Here is a 19,514-nt window from a genome sequence, read left to right on the forward strand (position 1 = left end):
TTAACTCTATAATAACATGCCCATCACTTTCCACCCCTGTAACTGTTAACTTTTTCCGTACTGCACTTACATATATTTGTTTGTCCCTCTTCTTCCACTAAAGTCTAAGAAACTTGGCATCCATAGAAGTGGAGCTCCTGTCTTCTCTTGCTCTTGTATCTCAGCATTTGGCACTGGGCCAGGCACACCCAGAAGTTCAATAATTACACATTGAGTAAATGAATGACTGAATCATCGTAGTAACTTTTTGAACTAGATATTATTACTATCATTCTACAGATTGAAAAAAAATGGAGACTGAGATAGCTTAAACTACGTGCACACAGCTGGGGAATTCAAAGCAAGAGTGCCTGGCCCCAAAGCCCCTTCTCACTGTTCCGCTTTTCTGCTTTTTATCTGTCACTGGTTCTGATGTGATTTTATATATATATATATATATATATATATATATATATATATATATATATATATATATATATAATGCAGGGAACATCTTTCCTTCTTTTTAATGATGCAATCAAACATCTTTCCTTCTTTTTAATGATGCAATCAGTTGTTCAGTTCCATGAATGTACCTTTATAACAAATAATTACATCTGCTTTCAGAACTATTTTGTTTTGCATATGCAAAGATTTCCCCCACATTTCAGATTCAGTACCCCCCCCCCCTTTTTGCGCCATATTGTCTTCTGCAGCTAACACCTTTCACTGTGTTTAGTGAGGTTGTCTAGGCTTGAAGATACAGTGGGTGTGTGAGAGCAGCGGAGTAGACTTCCACTGGGAAGGATTTATAGATAACCCACTGAGCTGTGTTATCACCTAAAGGCATGTGTCATTAGACCATTTTGGATGGCATTTTATGACTTTGTCCTGGACATGTACTGCCTTGAAATTTGTACCAATTTGTCACTTTCTACACTGCTAGGTTTACTGAAATAACATGGATATGGGAAGTGAAATAAATATTATGGATGCCTGGAATCCTTTAGTTATTATTTTCTTTTTCTCTGTCTTGTTTTAGGATACAGGAGCTAGTGTTTTTTTTGTTTTTTGTTTTTTGTTCTGGGATACAGGAGCTAGCTTTTTTTTTTTTTTTGTAATTCTTTATTGTTGAAAGTATTATATATGTCCTCTTGCCTCCCCCACCCCCTGCATCGACAATTTCCAGCCTGCTCCCACCCCTCCCCAGACCTTCACTACTACCCTATTGTCTGTGTCTATGGGTTATGCATATATGCATACAAGGTCTTTAGTTGATTATATCCCACTCACCCACCCTCCCCCACCTTCCCTCTGAGATTCCTCACTCTGTTCCATGCTCCTTTATCTTTGGATCCACTCCCTTCATTAGTGTATTTTGTTACTTGGATTCCACATATGAGTGAGATCATGTGATACTTGTCTTTCTCGGACTGACTTATTTCACTTAGCATGGAGTGACCTGGAGAGTATCATGCTGCCTCAAAGGGTAAGGGATTCTTCTTTTTTTCCTGCTGCATAGTATTCCATGGTATAAATGTACCACAGCTTTTTTATCCACTCATCTACTGATGGGCACTTGGTCTGTTTCCAGCTATTATCTATTGTAAATTGTGCTGCTATGAACATAGGGGTGCATACATTCTTTCTGGTTGGTGCTTTGGGTTTCTTAGGATATATTCCTAGAAGTGGGATCACTGGGTCCAATGGCAGTTCCATATTTAATTTTTTGAGGAAACTCCATACTGTTTTCCGTAATGGCTGCACTAGTCTGCATTCCCACCAGCAGTGTACTAGGGTTCCCTTTTCTCCACATCCTGTCATTTGTTGATTTGTTGATGGTAGCCATTCTGACAGGTGTGAGGTGATACCTCATTATCATTTTAAATCGCATCTCTCTGATGATCAGTGACTTTGAGCATTTTTTCATATGTTTCTTGGTCATCTGTATGTCCTCTTAGATCTTTTGCCCAGTTTTTAAATTGGTTTGTTTGTCTTCCTTTTGTTAGGTTATATCCTTATATATTTTGGATATTATCCCTTTATCAGATGTATCATTGCCAAATATGTTCTCCCATACAGTGGCCTTCCTTTTTGTTTTGGTGATGGTTTCTTTGGCTGTGCAGGAGCTTTTTATTTTGATGTAGCTCCATTTGTTTATTTTCCCTTTAGTTTCCTTTGCCCTAGGAGATGTATCTGTAAACATATTGCTGTGAGAGATATATGAAATTTTGCTGCCTATAGTTTCTCCTAGGATTTTTATGGTTTCCCAACTTATATTTTAGTCTTTTATCCATTTTGACTTTATTCTTGTGTAGGGTGTAAGTTGGTGGTCTAGTTTCACTTTTTTGCATGTATCTGACCAATTTTCCCAACACCATTTATTGAAGAGACTGTCTTGCCTCCGTTGTATGCTCTTACCTCCTTTGTCAAATATTAATTGAGCTTAATGACTTGGGTTGATTTCTGGGCTCTCTGTTCTGTTCCATTGATCTATATGCCTGTTCTTATGCCAGTATCAGGCTGCTTTTATTACAGTGGCTTTGTAGTATAACTTGACACCTGGTATTGAGATCCCTCCAATCTTTCTCAAGATTGCTGCAGCTATTTGATGTCTTTTCTGATTCCATATAAATTTTTGGAGTATTTGTTCTAGATCTGTGAAGGATGCTATTGGTATTTTAATAGGGTTTGCATGGAATTTATAGATTGCTTTGGGTAGTTTGGACATTTTAATGATGTTTATTCTACCAATCCATGAACATTCTATATCAGATAAATTTCTTATCTCCATTTCGTTTATCTCTTCTTCTGGAGAATTCTCTCATTTCATTTGCGGGTTGTTTCTTTATCTCATCATTTTGGCTGCCTGTTTGGGTTTGTGACTATTTATTGGGTAGATCTGCTATGCAGTACAGTGTCAAAAGACTCAAAGCCTCCAGAGACAGCCTCTGATTATAGAATGACAGGAATCCTCAGGTGTGGGGAGAGTTTTTTTCAACAGGGTGGTATTATTGCTTCTGCCAGGAGGCTAATTTTTATTCAGTCTTTTAATGGGCCCAGAAACTCCACATCATGGAGCAAGGTGTTTTCCAGTAGGGTGGGTCAACTGTATTCCTCCCAGGCAAGGCTGCCTTTATAGTAAATGTCTGCGTGAGAAAGATGACCTCTGCAGCCTGAGGGAATGATTCAGCACAGAAAGTGGGGTGTCTGCCTTCTGAGCTCTAACCCCAGAGCCCTCGATCCTGGCTTTTGCTCACAGAGCTCCAGTCCACTCTGCCCTGCCTCTTCCGGGCACAAGGTGTGTGGCTCCAGAGGGAATTTTATGCGTTGGCCCTTTAAGAAGGTGCCTGAATTTCCAACCTTCTCTCCCCAGCCGATAGCAACCCCACTGCTTTTCACAGCCAGATATTGTGTGGGTACCCTTCTCAGTTCTGGTGCTCTCTGCTGAGGGGCCCTGCTTGGGGATTAGACCGCAGAGTTCTCAGTGGCAACCCCCCACAGCTGAGGTACCTCTCCAGAACTTCAGTTGCTGTCTGTGCGAACCCGGCCAGTCCTTTTGTGCCTCCAGCCCTCCTATCAGACTCTATGTGGTCTCCCCTTTCTGTCCTCCATTATCAGGGTTCTCTCCAGTGAGTCTTCCAATGAGTATTCAGGGAGTTTTTCTGTATTTTAGTTGTAATTCCAGTTTGGTCCTGGGAGCGTGTTCGTGCAGTATCCACTTACTCTGCCACCATTTTTAATCTCTGGAGCCAGCTTTGAAGTTAAATATAAAACAACTAATGTTAGAAGCTGAGGTAGTCACCATTTTCAATAGAACCTGAGATAGTGAGGGGGCCCCAGAGAGCTCTCATTTGGTGAGGAGAGGGTGGTCCTGCAGGAGTTCATGCACAGCTGGTGAGTGGAGTGGTTGCGGTCTGGAACCTGGGACCTCCTTTCTGGACTCCTTCCTCTCCACTGCCTTTTCCTCAGCACATGGAAGGTAAAAGCCTTTTCTTGGACCACGTGGTGCCAACTGATTATCAGCAGCCTCTGTTCTACTAGATCATCTGGCTTCTTTATTAAAGCCTCCTCTGTTTACCATGGTGGCCTGTTGGCAGATCTCAAATGATCTTCATTAAGGCTGCATATTAACTACTAGAGGCCTGGTTCACGAAAATTCGTGCACTTGGTGGTGGGGGCGGGTCCCTTCAGCCCGGCCTGTGTCCTCTCATAGTCTGGGAGCCCTCAGGAATGTCCCACTGATGGCCACAGTCTGGCCTCCCTCTGCAGGAGGTGGCCGACGGGCCCATCAGGGGAGGCACCAGCAGAGAGAGGCTGGCCACGCCCCCCATCACCATCTCTGGTTGCCGCTGCTCCCTGATTGCCATCCCCTCCCTCTGCCAGCTGGCATGTGCCTTGGCTGGCCTGGCGCTGCCTGCTTGCTGGTCCCACCCCCTGCTGACTGGTAGTTCCACAGTTCAGTCAATTTGCATATTACGCTTTTATTATATAGGATTGTTCAAACTTCTCAGGAGCTTAGGACATCTTGTGTGTGTGTGTGGGGGGGGGCTGATGGGAGAGAAGGAAAGAATGAGAGAGAGAGAGAGAGAGAGAGAACAGAGGGAATGAATATGAATATTTTAACATTTTAGATATGCAATCTTTGAAAACTTCTCCTTTCCCTCTGGCATAGGAATAAGCTCAAAGTATTTTCTATAGTGAAAAGTTGTTTTGAGAGGATATTGGTTTAAAGTCAAAATACTAATATTTATTGAGCTCTTGCTATGGTTCAGATATTGTACTAAATGCTTTAAATACATTGTAAAAGTCAATTGTCACATCAATTAATGAGGTATTTATTGTTATTGTTCATGGATGGGGATGTTGAGGCTCAGAGAGGATAAACAGTTTGTCCAGGTTTGCAGAGCTTAAAGTGACAGAGCTATGACTTGAATCTAAGCAGTCGCATTCCAGAGACTGCTTTATCTATTGTCCAATTTTTATCTGATAAGGGAAATGGTGTATGTACATTTAGAGAAGTGGAAATACAGAATAGAATGAAGGGCAAATCCCAGAACATTTTCAGTATTTCTAGTGGTATACATTTTTTAACTGGGATCACACTGATTGTCCTGTTTGTGAGCCACCTTTATCACTGGTCCTTATATTGTGACATGTTGCTATGACATTTTCAGTCCCACATAGCATGATTTTATTGCCTATGTGCTTTTCCATCTCTTATCCTATCTAATAAAAGAGAAACATGGTAATTGGCGTACGACCGCTACCCTTCCCATTGGCTAATCAGGGCGATATGCAAATTAACTGTCAGCCAAGATGGCGGCTGGCAGCTGGCAGCTTGAAACTAACATGAGACTTGCTTGCTTCAGTGACGGAGGAAACCAACGTTCCCCGCCTGCCGCTGCAGGCCTCTGAGCTGCAAGCAACTATGTAACAAACATAGAAGCTAAACAAACCCCCAGAAACCTGCTTTAGTCTGGGCTTCAGCCAGCAGGATCGCAACATTTTAAGCAAAGGCCAGAAACCTACTTTCAGCAGCGGAGGCCTAAGAGCTGGAGCCAAGCCTCAAAGCTAAAGCTGACCACCAGGGGGGCAGACGCTCAATGCAGGAGCTGCCCCCTGGTGGTCAGTGCGCTCCCACAGGGGGAGCGCCACTCAGCCAGGAGCAGGGCTCATGGCTGGCGAGCGCAGCTTCCACAGTGGGAGCCTCTCCCGACTCTGTGGCAGCACTACCGAGCAGCAGCAGGAGGTGCAGCAGGCCGGGATGAGCATGAGTGGCGTGGCACCTGGCTCCGATTTGGGCTACCCCCTGGCCACCTGCTGCTTAGCACACTGCTACATCCCCCGAGGGGTCCCGGAATGCAAGAGGCATGTCCGACTGCCAGCTTAGGCCCGATCCTGGTGCCATTCTCTGTAGAAGGCAGTCAGTCTGAACAACTCAGTGACTCAGGGAAGCACAGGGAACTCGGGGAGCCTGCCTCCACACTTGACTCACCCACTAGATGGGGTTCACAGGACAGATTGTGTGGTGGCCCAGCCCGAACACGTGCAGCAGCTGCTGAAGCTCAAGCAGCAGGCCATGCAGCAGCAGAAGGTCATCCAGCCACAGCCAGCAGACAGACATCCCCAGAGGGGTCCTGGACTGAGAGAGGGTGAGGGACCCTCCTGCAGTGCATGAATTTCATGCACTGGGCTTCTAGTACTATATAATAACAGCCTAATATGCAAATCAACCGAATGGCAGATTGACCGGTGGGATGACCAGTCGCTATGATGCTCACTGACTACCAAGGTCAGACGCTCAACGCAGGAGCTGCCCCCAGCCTGCAGGCCCCAGGCCAGCCAAGGCGGGTGCCAGCAGGGGCCCCCCAATCTCCCCACCCACCAGTCGCCCCACAGATTGGCCCTGAACACCCGCCAGACCTAGGGACCCTAATCTATATATTGGGAACAGTCTCATAGATATAAAAATTAAAACCTGGCAAGGCTACTCTAACACTGAAAAAACAGGATGATGCAGCAATGACATGCATGGACTCTGGCTTGCACATTTTGTGGTCAGCCCTGATTCTGACACTTATAACTGTGTGACAAAGCCAGTTACTTAACTTCTCTCTGATTCAGTTTTTCCACCCATAGGATGGGGGAAATGGTACTACAGTGGGGTCTTGACTTATGAGTGTCCCGACTAACGAGTTTTTCGAGATACGAGCCGTCTCTCGGCCGATATTTTGCTTTGAGTTGCAAGCTAAAATTCGGGTTACGAGCCAGCTTCAGATACCCCACCGCTAGTTGGTGCAGCAAACATCACAGTGAACGCCACATCAGCCCAGCATCACGTGTCTCACTCGTTCACTTTTGATTTGACATACGAGTAATTTGAGTTACGAGCTCCATCACAGAACAAATTAAACTCGTAAGTCAAGGCCCCACTGTACTGCCTCAGAAGGATCATGTTATATACTACTTTTTATAATCAGGGCAAAAAAATGTAGCTGCCCATACAACAGCAAGATGCCTTTCACCTGTATGAAAAGTATGGTCACTGGTGCATGCAGCGTACTGGATTGCAAGAGGGATGTCCGACTGCCGGATTAGGCCCGACAAGGATCGGGTTGAAACTGGCAGTTGGACATCCCCCGAGGGCACAGGCTGGGCTGAGGGACCCCCCATGCACCCCACGCAAGCATTTTGTGCACCAGTCCTCTAGTAGATACTATAATTTGCATAAGTAATATGTGTCAAACATTTAATTCTCTTGATTTTTACTTTTGTTAGTAATGCTGTGCTGGATTTCCTTGCACATGAATCTTTTTAGAATATATCTGATTGTTTCCTTATGATAAATTTCTAGAACCAGAAATGTTGGCACAAATAGAGATATTTGATAGGTATTATTAAAGTACTGTATTTTAGCACTCACCAGCCGTGAGAAAGAATGTCCATGCATCTGCACTCTTGGACAATACTAAATACTAGAATTAAAAGACAGAAATACACAAATACCTTGACAGTTTGATGAGTTAAAAATTATATCTTATTTTAAATTTTGGGGTGGGGGAATGTGGCTTTAAGTGAGGTTGGACTTTTTTTTCTGTTTTTTTTTTAAATTTAAAAAAATATTTCTTTTAAAATTAGCTATGTGTGCTGATTTTTGTTTTAGAACATACAACTTTTATTCATAATTTTTATATGTTCATTTTGAATTAAAGATATTGACTATCAGTGATGTTACAGATATATTTTCCACTTTGATATTTTTCTTTCAATTTTATTCAAGGTAATTTTGATGTACAAATATTCAAAATGTTTGTGTAGTCACACATATTAGTGAGCACTAGCCAGTGTGACTCAGTTGGTTGGTGTTGTCCCATGTTACAAGAGGCCACTGGTTAGATTCCTGGTCAGAGCACGTCAGGTTGCCAGTCCAATTCCCAGTAGGGGGTGTGCAGAAGGCAGCCAATTCATGTTTCTCTTTCACATCTAGGTTTCTCTCTCTAAAATCAATATAAAATAAAACATATTATAAACATTAATGACATGTATTTTTTTACTTTTATGCCTAGAAAAGCCTTCCCATTCACTAGGATGAGACAAATATTCATCTGGGATTTTTTTCAGTTCTTTTATTATCTCATAGTTTATATTTAGAGTTTATTTTGTTATATGATCATAGGCATGAGATTCAAATAAACTTGCCAAATGGTACATTAGTTGTTCTCATATCACTTATTTAATACTCTTTTCTCTCATCAACCTTTATCATGTACTAAATACTTTTATGAATGTGGGTATACTTTGAACTTTATACTTTGTTCTCTTGATCTTTGTGATTTTGCATTTTAGTTTGGGTTCTATAGTTTTTAACATAAACAATCTTGGATACTTCCATATAATTTTCTTTTTCAAAATTTCTTAGCAGTGTTTAGCCTATTCATTTATTCTTTCATGTGAATGTAGACTAATTTTGTCAGATTTTAAAACATCTTTTCAAAATAAATTTTAATTGTCATAGATCACATATCAATATGGAGAGAATTAATTCATTACACTCTTGTTGTAACTTTTGCTTAATGTACGTAGTCTTATTCAAGACCTCCATTGTCCTTTAGTAAATAAAGCATTGCTGATTTTCATAGTATTTTTGTAATTCTTGGTATGTTTTCCTTAGAGATTTTGCAACATTGGTTATAATTGTGATTTGATCTTTTTCTTTATGTTTTCAGCTTATTGCTGGTTTATGGAAAAACCATATACATATGTGTTCCTAAATAGGCAATAATAGCATTTCTAATAATGAAAATAATGTGTCCTATATTTTAATGTTTTTAACTTTCATTTCTTCCAGAACATCCCAATGCTATGTTAAATAATAATGGTACAGCAGGTATACTTGACCTCATTCCTGAATTTAATTATTAACTCCTATTTTTAACTTTTAATATGATGTTGGCTATTGGGAAAATTATATGGAAGTCCAGGATTGTTTATATTAAAAACTATTAAAACTGTAGAGCCCAAACTAAAATGCACATATTGGTTTCTGGCACATATCTTTTACTGTGGCAAATAACTAGTATTCTAATTTTCAATACCAATTCCTACAGAATTTTTTTATAAAATGTCTTTTCAGCATCTTTAATAATTATATTTTTTTTCTATTGAACCAGTAGTGCTATAGATTGGTAATGTATTGTATGTATTATGTCCATTTCTGAAAGATTTGAAATTACCTGTCAGCCAATTATTTGACTCAAGTTTAATTTTGTTGTTTTGTTATTAAAGTTCCCCCCCAAACAAAATATTTTTCTCCAGTAATTTTTATCAAGATTTTTACTTCTTAAATTAATATTACAGATTTTTATTTTTCTAGAAAATTTGTCATTTCTGTGTTTTTAAATTATATTAACATAGTCAAATATTACATATTCATAAAATTAAAAATCTCCTTAATATTTTTCATTTTATCATCTCATTTTTAGTTTAATTGTTCTTTCTTTGGAACATCAGATTAGCCATCAGTAAATCTATTTTATTTTTGGATATTTTTAAGGACCATCTTTTGAAATCTTTTCTATTTAAAATTTTGAATTTGTTTTTGTCATTGTTTTTGTGTACTCTGCCTTCATTTTTGCTTTCCCTGGGTTTATTTCTCTTTCCTAATTTCTTCAGTTGAATTCTTTAAAAAAATTTTTTCTTAATACATGTGTTTTTTTCTTATAAACAAACCTGCGCTTCATTTTATTTTTTTAATACATTTTTCTTGACTTCAGAAAGGAAGGGAGAGGGAGAGAAAGATAGAAACTTCAGTGGTGAGAGAGAATCATTGATTGGTTGCCTTCTATGTGCCCCATACTGGTAATCAAGCCTGCAACCCTGGCATGTGCCCTTGACCAGAATCCAACCTGGGACCCTTCAGTCTGCAGGCTGATGCTCTTGAGCCAAACTATTTAGGGCTAAAGTTTTCTAAATGATGAAAGTATTTAAGTTGTTTGCCTCTGAGTGTTGGTTCCCTACATTTGATACATAATGTTCTTCTTATCTTTGTTTCAATCTGCTATTGTATAACTTAGTATCTCTTAGACTTTGTACTTATTTAGAAGAATGTTTAAAGTGTATATGCGTATTTTAATTGTTCATGCTTTAGTTTATTAATGTGGAGTTTTATTGCACTACTAGAGGCCCGGTGCATGAAATTCGTGCATGGGGTGGGTGTGTCCCTCAGCCCAGCCTGCACCATCTCCAATCTGGGGCCCCTATCACAATCCAGGCCTGCTGGCTCCCAACCACTTGCCTGCCTGCCTGCCTGCCTGATTGCCCCTAGCCACTTCTGCCTGGCAGCCTAATCACCCCCTAGTCACTCCCCTGCCAGCCTGATCAATGCCTAACTGCTCCTCTGCCTGCTTGAATACCCCTAACTGCCCTCCCCTGCCGGCCTGGTCACCTCTAACTGCCCTCCCCTGCCGGCCTGATCACCCCAACTGCCCTCCCCTCCAGGCCTGGTTCTCCCCAACTTCCCTTCCCTGCCAGCCTGGTTGCCCCTAACTGCCCTCCCCTGCAGGCCTAGTTTCCCCCAACTGCCCTCCCCTGCAGGGCTGGTCCCCCCCCAACTGCTCTCTTCTGTAGGCCTGGGTCTCTCTCAACTGCCCTCCCCTGCTGGCCTGATTGCCCACAACTGCCCTCGCCTTCTAACCATCTTGTGGCAGCCATCTTTGACCACATAGGGTCACCTATCTTGTGTTGGGGTGATGGTCAATTTGCATATTAGCACTTTATTAGATAGGATGGTCACAGAAGATGGAGAGGGAGTCAGGTTTCTTTGATGTCCCAATACATGATTACATGATTAGTCTTTGTTAGTGTCCCATGAGCCCCAGTATGGAAATGTGTGCTGTAATTATCAGCTTTATCTAGTCCTCAGATCAGCATTATTTATTATTTTACCCTACTTCTCAATATCCTTATTAAGTTTTTATCTGCTTAGTTTTTCAAGGACTGAAAGCAATAAGAGACTTCAGCAACACTATTGCAGGTCTCTCAGTATTTGCTTATTTTCCTTTATTCATTTCTCTGCTGTATTATCTTGACAGTACAATTTTAACTGTTCTTTGAAATGGACTCTGTCAGTAAAAATGCCATTTCTGTTTAATACTTTAAAAACTTCATTCTGATTTTATATGAACATTATAACTCTTGCTTTTTAATGTGCAGTTTTCTGGTATTTCTTGCCCCAATCCTTTTTCTTTTTTACTTTTATGGGTTTCTTGCAGATAGCATGAAGGTCATTCTTAATTTATGACTCTACCTGAGATTCTTTTGCTTCTGAAAAGAGAATTAATACCTATTTGCAGTGTTCAAATACTTCTTCTAATTTCTGTCATCTTTTTATTCTTTTTCCTTTTATTATTCCTTGATGCTTCCTCCATTTTCCATTTTGTGTGATATGATTTATTCTTTAACAATTTTCAAGTTTTACAGTTTTGAGTTTAATATTCTAGTTTTCTTAAATTTGAAATAAAATATGCATATATTTCTGTACAAACAATGTCAAGAAGCTTACTGAACCTATCTCCTCCTTGTGTAGGGTAAAATCAACAAATTTTTATTCTCCTTTGGGATCCTTTTTCCCTTTTAAATGATGGAGATATAGCTATTTTGGTCCAGTTTATTACATTTTTAATATTATGCAAATTTTCCTATAAGAATTACCTAGATAACTTGAATTCTGTTTTCTAACTACATATAGTTGTTATGGTTTGATTACATATTATAAACTACTTAAAAGCACTTCAACCCCTTACTCTTTTTGTTTGTTTGTTGGTTTGTTTTTTGTTAATCCTCACCTGAGTGTATTTTTCCATTTATTTTAGAGAGATTGGAAGGGAAAGGGAGAGACAGAGAGAGAGAAACATATATGTGTGTGTGAGGGAAAGAAACATCTATGTGAGAGAGGCACATTGATTGGTTGCCTTCTGCATGTGCCCCAAGCAGGGCTGGAGATTGAACCTGTAACCTATGTACCTGCCCTTGATTGGAATTGAACCTGCAACCCTTTAATCTGCCAGCCATTGCTCTATCTCCTGAGCCATATAGGCTAAGGCACACCTTATTACTTAAAATAATTGTTTTGGTTGACCACAGAACTTCAAAAATGTTTTTATGAAGTAAATTTTCTTATTGATTTTTTGTGTGCAAGAATGCCTTTTTCATTTTTAGCTCGTATACCACAGTAGAAAACTTGATTAGTTTAGAATTATTGTATCAAACTCTTTGTCATCAGAGCTGTAGTTTTATTGCTTTATTTTTTCTGCTGTCAAATGCCAGCCTGATTTTTCTCTCATCTTATTGCTCTGGGCATCTGTATTTTTTCCTTCCTCATTTGATGCTGAGGATTTTCTTATCTCAAAATTCAACTTTCACCAGGAGGTAAGTAGATGACAGTTTTCATTAATATGTGTGTGTGTGTGTGTGTGTGTGTGTATGCCAGTTTTCATTAATTCTTTTCTTGTACAGAGTGAGCTTTATTTTCTTTTCTGGCCTGGGAATCAGGTATTTCTTCAGTTTAGAGAAGTTTTCTTACATGATATCTTTAATAATTGCTTTCTGGTATTTGTCCTGATTACTTCAGGAATCAGAACTATCTTGGCTTGAATATCTATTATAATATGTCTTTTTGCTTTCCATGTTGATATAATTTTTTAAGTTCTTCACATCACTGATTTGATTTTACAGAGTATTGTCTTTCCTTTTCTTTGGTCCTTATGTAGCTTCCAGTTATATTTTTAAAAACTTGTAATTGAAAAATTCCTAATGCTTTTTTGTTTTGTTTTGTAACTCAGTCAGTTTCTGGTTTCATTCACTTGTCATATCTTATCTTTCATGTCTTGTTTCAGGGTCAGTATCTATTCTTTTTTCTTTTTGCAGGCAAAGTCATATCTTATCTAAAACATTTCTATTTTCAGTGTAGTAAATATTTTTCAAAATTATCTTCTTTCATTTCTTGGATGTTTTTTGTTGTTATGCCACCAAGTCACCCATGTTGCCTATTTTTAATTCACTCGTCATTTAAAGGTGAAAGGTATAGCCTGGCCTGGAATTTGTTCTCAAGTGCTTCCTGCACTGTCTGGAAAAGATTAGATTATGTCACTCAGTCTGAAGCTAAAAGCTTGGTTCTTAAAAATCTAGCAAGCCAGGTAGGTGTCCCATCAGCCAGCTGTATAGACTGGGAGGGAGCTGGCGCATGGGCAGTCTCTATTGGGGTTCTCTGTGTAGTTGTTTTGTGTTGGGTGAAGCCACTGTCCATGCGACCATCTTCTGATCCTGGATTTCTCCCTCACCCTAGCTTCACTCCACACCCCAAACCCTGCAATGGTGACTGAATTCTTCTGGTGTCAGAACCCTGTGATGTAGGGAGGCCTCATAGCGACAAAACCTCAGACATGGCAGGGCATGTGCTTAGTTCTATTCCTGTGCCTTCTGTTTCTTGACCAGCCCTCACCTGCAGCTTCCACTCCCCCAGTTCAGGACTATTACTTGCTAGTTTTACATCAGGATCTCCTCTCGCGATGCTGCACCACTTTGTCAAGGAGAATCACGAGTGGTAACTCCGGGTCAGCCTTTTATGTTCTGCTTCCTACGTCTACCTGGCAAAATGTGTTCATGGTGATGGCACGTGTCTGCTGCCCTCTGTTTCCTAGCACTGGTCCACATTCCCCCATATAACATTCTCTGGCCCTGGCTGGTTTGGCTCAGTGGATAGAGCATTGGGCCTATGGACTGAAGGGTCCCGGGTTTGATTTTGGTCAAGGGCATGTACCTCGGTTGCAGGCTCCTCCCCGGCCCTGGCTGGGGCATGTGTGGGAGGCAACCAATGTGTCTCTCTCATATTGATGTTTCTCTGTCTCTCCCTCTTTCTTCCACTCTCTCTAAAAATCAATAGTAAAATATCCTTGGGTGAGGATAAAAAAATAAAACATTCTTCTGTTACTGGTGTTGAGATTGAAAATACGCTCTCTCAAGGCAGAGAGAGTAGGGGTAGGGGAGAGATGTCTTGAAGAAAATCTGATATTCAAAGATCTACCTTTCTAAAACACAAACAGAAACGACTGTGAATTTTACAAAACATTTATGGAGCTCTCTGAAGTAATGTACTCCCCCAGGACACTCAGCACATAAAGTAATTTAGAAAAGTTGGGCTCTCACAAAAATTGTCAGATGTGCAGCCTTTGTGTGTAGTAAGCTACACCTGTGTGTCTGCAATGGTCCCCAGGAGTGTGGTGCTGCATGGTCCAATTAGGTACAGAAGAACCCCCCGGAGCAGGAGCCACTTGCCTGTAATAATGTTTATGGTCCAGAACGATGCCTGTTTCCCCTTTGCACTTCTCCCCCTGGTGCTGGCAATCAGGTTCTGGTTTCTCAGCCTAGCAGGTCACTTCACCCCAGAAACTCCAGTAATTCTTGCAGGCCCTCTCTTACTAGGGAGAGCAAGAATGCCCACTTATTTTAAGGAAACAAAGAACAATAGTGTCACATTTCTGAGTAAGAGTGAAAAAAATGGTCCTCTCCACATCTGAACACAGAGCAGTCAGAAGCAACAAAATAGAAGTGAGGTGCACACAGGTAGAGGCTGGGCCAGGGGCACAATGGGTTCAGGGGAGCTTTATTTATTGACTAGCATTTTCTCCCCTTTCACTGGTCCAGCTTCAATTATTGTCAACAAAGGTGACTTAGAAAAAGCAAGACCTTGTAGTGTGTGTGTGTGTGTGTGTGTGTGGCCTGCTGAGGCATCAGGTCACAGGGTGGTCTAGAACAGAGAGGCGGTATTGCCGGGTTGCCGGGGTTGTGTGGAACCGGCTTGGGCTAATGCTCTGACTGCAGCAGAGTCAGTGGCTCCTACTGAAACGTGCACCGAGCAGTTTCAGCTGGAGATTTGTTTATAGCATAAGACATACACTGACTTCTTTCCTTCCCAGACTCTGATCTCACATTTGCTGATGGAGTTATATGGGGAGGGGACGTGATGAGAAGACATATGCACAGTCCTGTTGACTCACCACAGGTTGAGGGGCATGTGTCTGCAGACTGGACAGCTTCCTCCTCTGCAGCCTGGGGTGTTGCACACCAGCTCGTGGTCGCCCGAAAGGATGTGTTGTGAGCTGCATTCCTGTGGTCGGGCACATTAGGATCTGTGATTATTTTCTTAGGTATGTATTTTGCATGTGAAAAATAAGCAGGAAGCTATCATCAGGGATCAAAGAGGAATGCTTTGGGCATACCCTTGACCCATGGTATCTTTGTTTTCTATGAACACATTTTGATGTAAATCAAGAGGTGTTTCCTAACAACTGACCATGGTTGCCTGAGGCAGATGGATACATTTTCGTGTGTTTGAAATGTCAGACGGAAACAGACTTGTCTCTTACAATTGTTCCTTAGATTTCCCACTCTATACACTGACATTCTATTTTCAAATTATACCCAAATATACTGACACTTTGAAACATGCTTTCCAAGATTATCTATGAAATAAAATATCCCTGGCCTTGGAAATACCTTTCACCATCCAAGTACCCACCACATACGTTTAAAGGTGAGGATTTCTTAGTGGCGCTACACAAGAATTCTGTAGTAAAGAAATATTGATTGAATATTGAATATTGATTAAGTATATGTGCTGTGCTAGGTGTTATTAATGAGAATTTCACCAAATCCCACAGCTTTTTGAATTAGTATCATCATCATACTCATTTCATGGTTAAGGGAATATAGACTTGGGAAGGCTCTCTAAACTGTCTTAGGACCAAATAACTAGTAAGTTTTGAGGGTCATTCGTGGGTCTCTGACTGAATAACCTACCACATGGACTCTCCTATTGACTTCCTTACAGGGAATCTGTAAGTTTTTCTAAAGATCATATCACCCCAAAGTTGCTTAATCTAGAGCCCCAACATCTCTATTCCCGAGCTTACCCTTTCTCCAAGTACCATATTTGTTTGTCTGCTCCTCGAAAATTTCTGAATGGTGAGCAAATGGTTTTGCAAATTGAGGGAGAAGGGTTTGGGTCCCTGCAGCATCTTCTAAGCGCACAGTATTTTAAGGACAGCTTGGAGCAGTACAGGGATCACAAGCAGCCTATTATATCCCCAGGTCTGCCCTAAACTAGTTCTCTTAAGGCCTCAGGAAAGCATGCCCTCTCCAAGTCTCTTACTACATCTGTGAAATGAAAGAGTTAGAGTAAGGGATCTCCCTAATGTCCATTCTGGTTCCCAAACTCTGCAGTTAACATACATCACAAAATAGGAAGCCTGAACATATAAAACAGAATTTACTATTTTCATAAAAAGGTAACTTCCATAACTGATGTTGCGCTGCATGGTTATTGGGCATTAGTGGAGGAGAGGTGTGGGTAGGGCTTACCATAGATGCTCTCAGGCAGGAAAAGGAGAAAGGTAACTGGGAAAAGGACTAACCTCAGTTCTGCCTTTAGGGGGCGCCTGGCGCCATGGCCTGAGGCCATGAGCTCCTAGAAACTGATAAGAACTAGGCTCTTCCAGTTCCCAGTGATTCTAGGCAACTTGAGCCTATCTGGCTGGGTCAGCCTGAGCTGCACTTAACCGGCTCTAGAACCATTGTGCTCTGTCTGAGGTAAGGTAGGCTTTATATTTGTCAGCAACTTCATATTTATTATCTCATAATTATTGTTATATTATGTTACATGATATTATATGAATCCCTACTTTACAAATGCATAACTAAGGCTCAGAGTTAGGTCACAGAGGAGTATGAACCCAGCTTGTGGTTTCAGCATATTTTCATCTTATGGCAGGCCTTAAGATGGAGCAAAAAAAAACTTTTAAAATTACCTTAACCTGTCTCTCAATTCAGAATGTTGCCTGGCTGATATTGGAATTTAAAGGCAAGTAAATCTTTTGATTTCCTCAGTTAAAAATTAAAAGGTTTAAAGCACAGCCCTAGCTGGTTTGGCTCAGTGGATAAAGCATCGGCCTGCGGACCGAAGGGTCCCAGGTTCGATTCCGGTCAAGAGCACATGCCCTGGTTGCAGGCTCGATTCTCAGTAGGGGATGTGCAAGAGGCAGCTGATCAGTGATTCTTTCTCATCATTGATGTTTCTATTTCTCTCTCCCTCTCTCTTCCTCTCTAAAATCAATAAAAATATATGTTTTAAAAAAAAGGTTTAAAGCACAAATATTGTGTAGGGGGCAAAACAAAGACCGAAGTATATTCATACTGAAATGATGTAATGTTTCACTGTTGTTAACGTGGACAGGGCGGAGGTGGAAAAGAATCACAGAGCAGAAACCCCTGGAGCCTCAAGGGGAGGCACCTTCAGGGGACGAAAGGGGAAGGATTCTGTAGACGGCCTACACCTACCTTACAATGTGGGTCAGGACAGCTCTGCTTCATCTTCCTCTGGCATCAGAAAAATAGATGTTGGGGCAGGTGCTTTTGTATAGGCTTAGCTCACAAAGGGCAGCTTGGTGGGGTGATATTAATTCCCTTGGCATGGATTTTGAAAACTTTAAGATTTATGTTTTAAGAACCTTCACTCTGAAGTGCATGAGAATTTTCTGCTTGCAAAATAGATTCCACTTGCAAAAATTCTAGTTGTATTTCTCCTCTGTGTTATTGAAACATTTTGCAGTGTCTGTCCAGTCCTGGGATTGCATCCTGTTAGATCAGAATGGAAAAGGTGGGTGTTAGCAGTGTTGCTGGAAGAATAAACTCAAAGCTGCCTGGGGAGCCTTGTGCTCCACCTCTCATCCAGTCTCCTGCAGGCACATTTTTTTTCTTGCTCTTGGTACAGTGTCAATTCTAGCACTGAGTAATTTGCTCTATGTGCTTCATTTGAGTGAAGACATTAATATTAATATTAATCTCATTTTCAGTGTTTACATTTTGACTTTTTTCCTTTTTTTTTAATTTTTTTGGACTGCCTTTATAATTTCAGGAACAAACCCGGCTTTGTTATGTTTCCTTAATCTTACCTCACCTGGCCTAGATAACCTGCATTCCAAATTGTGAGTTTGCAGCAAGGCAGCTAAGCAACAGGCCCTCACAGCTGGGTCATTTTCTAAGAATTAAAGGACATGACTTCAGTTTCCAGGACTGGCTTTGGTCGGCTTGGTGAGAGCTGACATTTAGCTCATCTCAGCCTGTGCACTTGGGGATGATTAAAGTTGCTGCCTGATTCATAACGCATAGGTAATTAAACTTGTAACGTATTTTGAGGCCTTCTCTTTCATTCATTTATTCAAACAAACATTTGTTGCTGAGTGAATGATGACTTTGATTTAGAAACATTATACACACATAAAATACGGGCAGCTTGTAGGTAACAATTTTTTTATTTGCTCTCCTAAAGGAATTTCATTACCAAATCCTCGTGAATTCTGAACCTCAAGAAGAATAATCCTTTCCTTTGTTGGCGTTTTAAATTTAGAATAATCAGACAATAGTGAAGCATTCTGTTCAAAGCATTCCTTTTAGGTGACCCATTTATTATACACCGCTCTTAAGAAGAGATGAATTTGATTAGCATTGAACATTCAGTCAGTTTTTGCATAGCTAATACCAAGGAGAAATTTTCAAAAGTTGTGCCTGCTGTTTAATATTATTATGTGACCAACTTTTAATTATCTGTGCTGATGGAATATAATAACTGATGTGTACACTCTAAAATCAGTCCCTTTGGCTTTGGGGAGCATTGTATGATGCTTTTACTAAGCTTTCATTGTGGTTTTGCTCAGACTAATATTAAAAATGTGCTGCATTCTTTGTGCACACAGCTCATGATAGGAAGGAAGGAGGAAATGACTCAAAAGTATACCAGAGAAAGGTCAACTGGAATTTTAAAATTTATTTCAGATAATGTTTCTAAGTAATGTCACAGTTACATGTATTGTTGTTACTGCTTATTATTAAAAATACCTCTCCTTCCTATCCATTCAGGTTAGGCTTGTTTTTATGGCCGACAGTTATAAAAGGAAATATTTGGAGGGTTTATCTCCTGCGTAGTGGCCTTTTGGATTCTGAAAGTCTCGGCCTAAAAATATATTTCCGCAACAGCCTGCTCTAGAGCCCTTCCCCTCCTACCATTTTTAGCCCTCTCTGATTGGTCCATTCACCTGAGCCTTTGGTGAGATGTGTGGTGCGATGCTTTGGAGTAGGCGTGGGGAATGTCTGACCTGCAGGCCATATAATGCCTGCGGAATCATTTGGTCTGGCCCTGCCAAGTCTTTAGGGGTGAGTTAATGAAATGTTTGACCAAATATAGCAGGCTACTTCTTAAGTTGATAATTTTGTATGGCCTGCGAATGATCTTATAAACATTCAAATGGCCCTTGGCAGAAAAAAGGTTCCCCACCCTGACTTGGAAGATGGTGGTGACTGGCTCTTCAGGATGAGATAAGGCATGATCCCTGAGTATGGAGGTGCTGATGCAAGGAAAAGAAAACCATCTTTGGCTGCACACTTTGGTGTGGGACAGTCCTTGGTAAGTCGGTGGGACGGTG

General features: G+C 40.9%; 1 protein-coding gene across 14 annotated transcripts in view; it reads left to right on the forward strand.

Moving 5' to 3' along the window:
- ATXN1 (ataxin 1) overlaps window positions 1-19,514 on the forward strand; it is a 415,455-nt gene that overhangs the window by 132,354 nt on the left and 263,587 nt on the right. The window contains exon 1 of one of the 14 annotated variants that reach the window (XM_036350177.1): window positions 19,340-19,495. The exons of the other annotated variants lie outside the window; for them this stretch is intronic. The gene's annotated coding sequence lies outside the window, so the exon portion shown is untranslated. Of the gene's footprint in view, window positions 1-19,339; window positions 19,496-19,514 lie in introns of those variants that run through there. 14 annotated transcript variants of the gene reach the window in all.

The sequence above is a fragment of the Myotis myotis genome, unplaced genomic scaffold (genome assembly GCF_014108235.1).
Source record: "Myotis myotis isolate mMyoMyo1 unplaced genomic scaffold, mMyoMyo1.p scaffold_m19_p_2, whole genome shotgun sequence".
Classification (NCBI taxonomy): Eukaryota; Metazoa; Chordata; class Mammalia; order Chiroptera; family Vespertilionidae; genus Myotis; species Myotis myotis.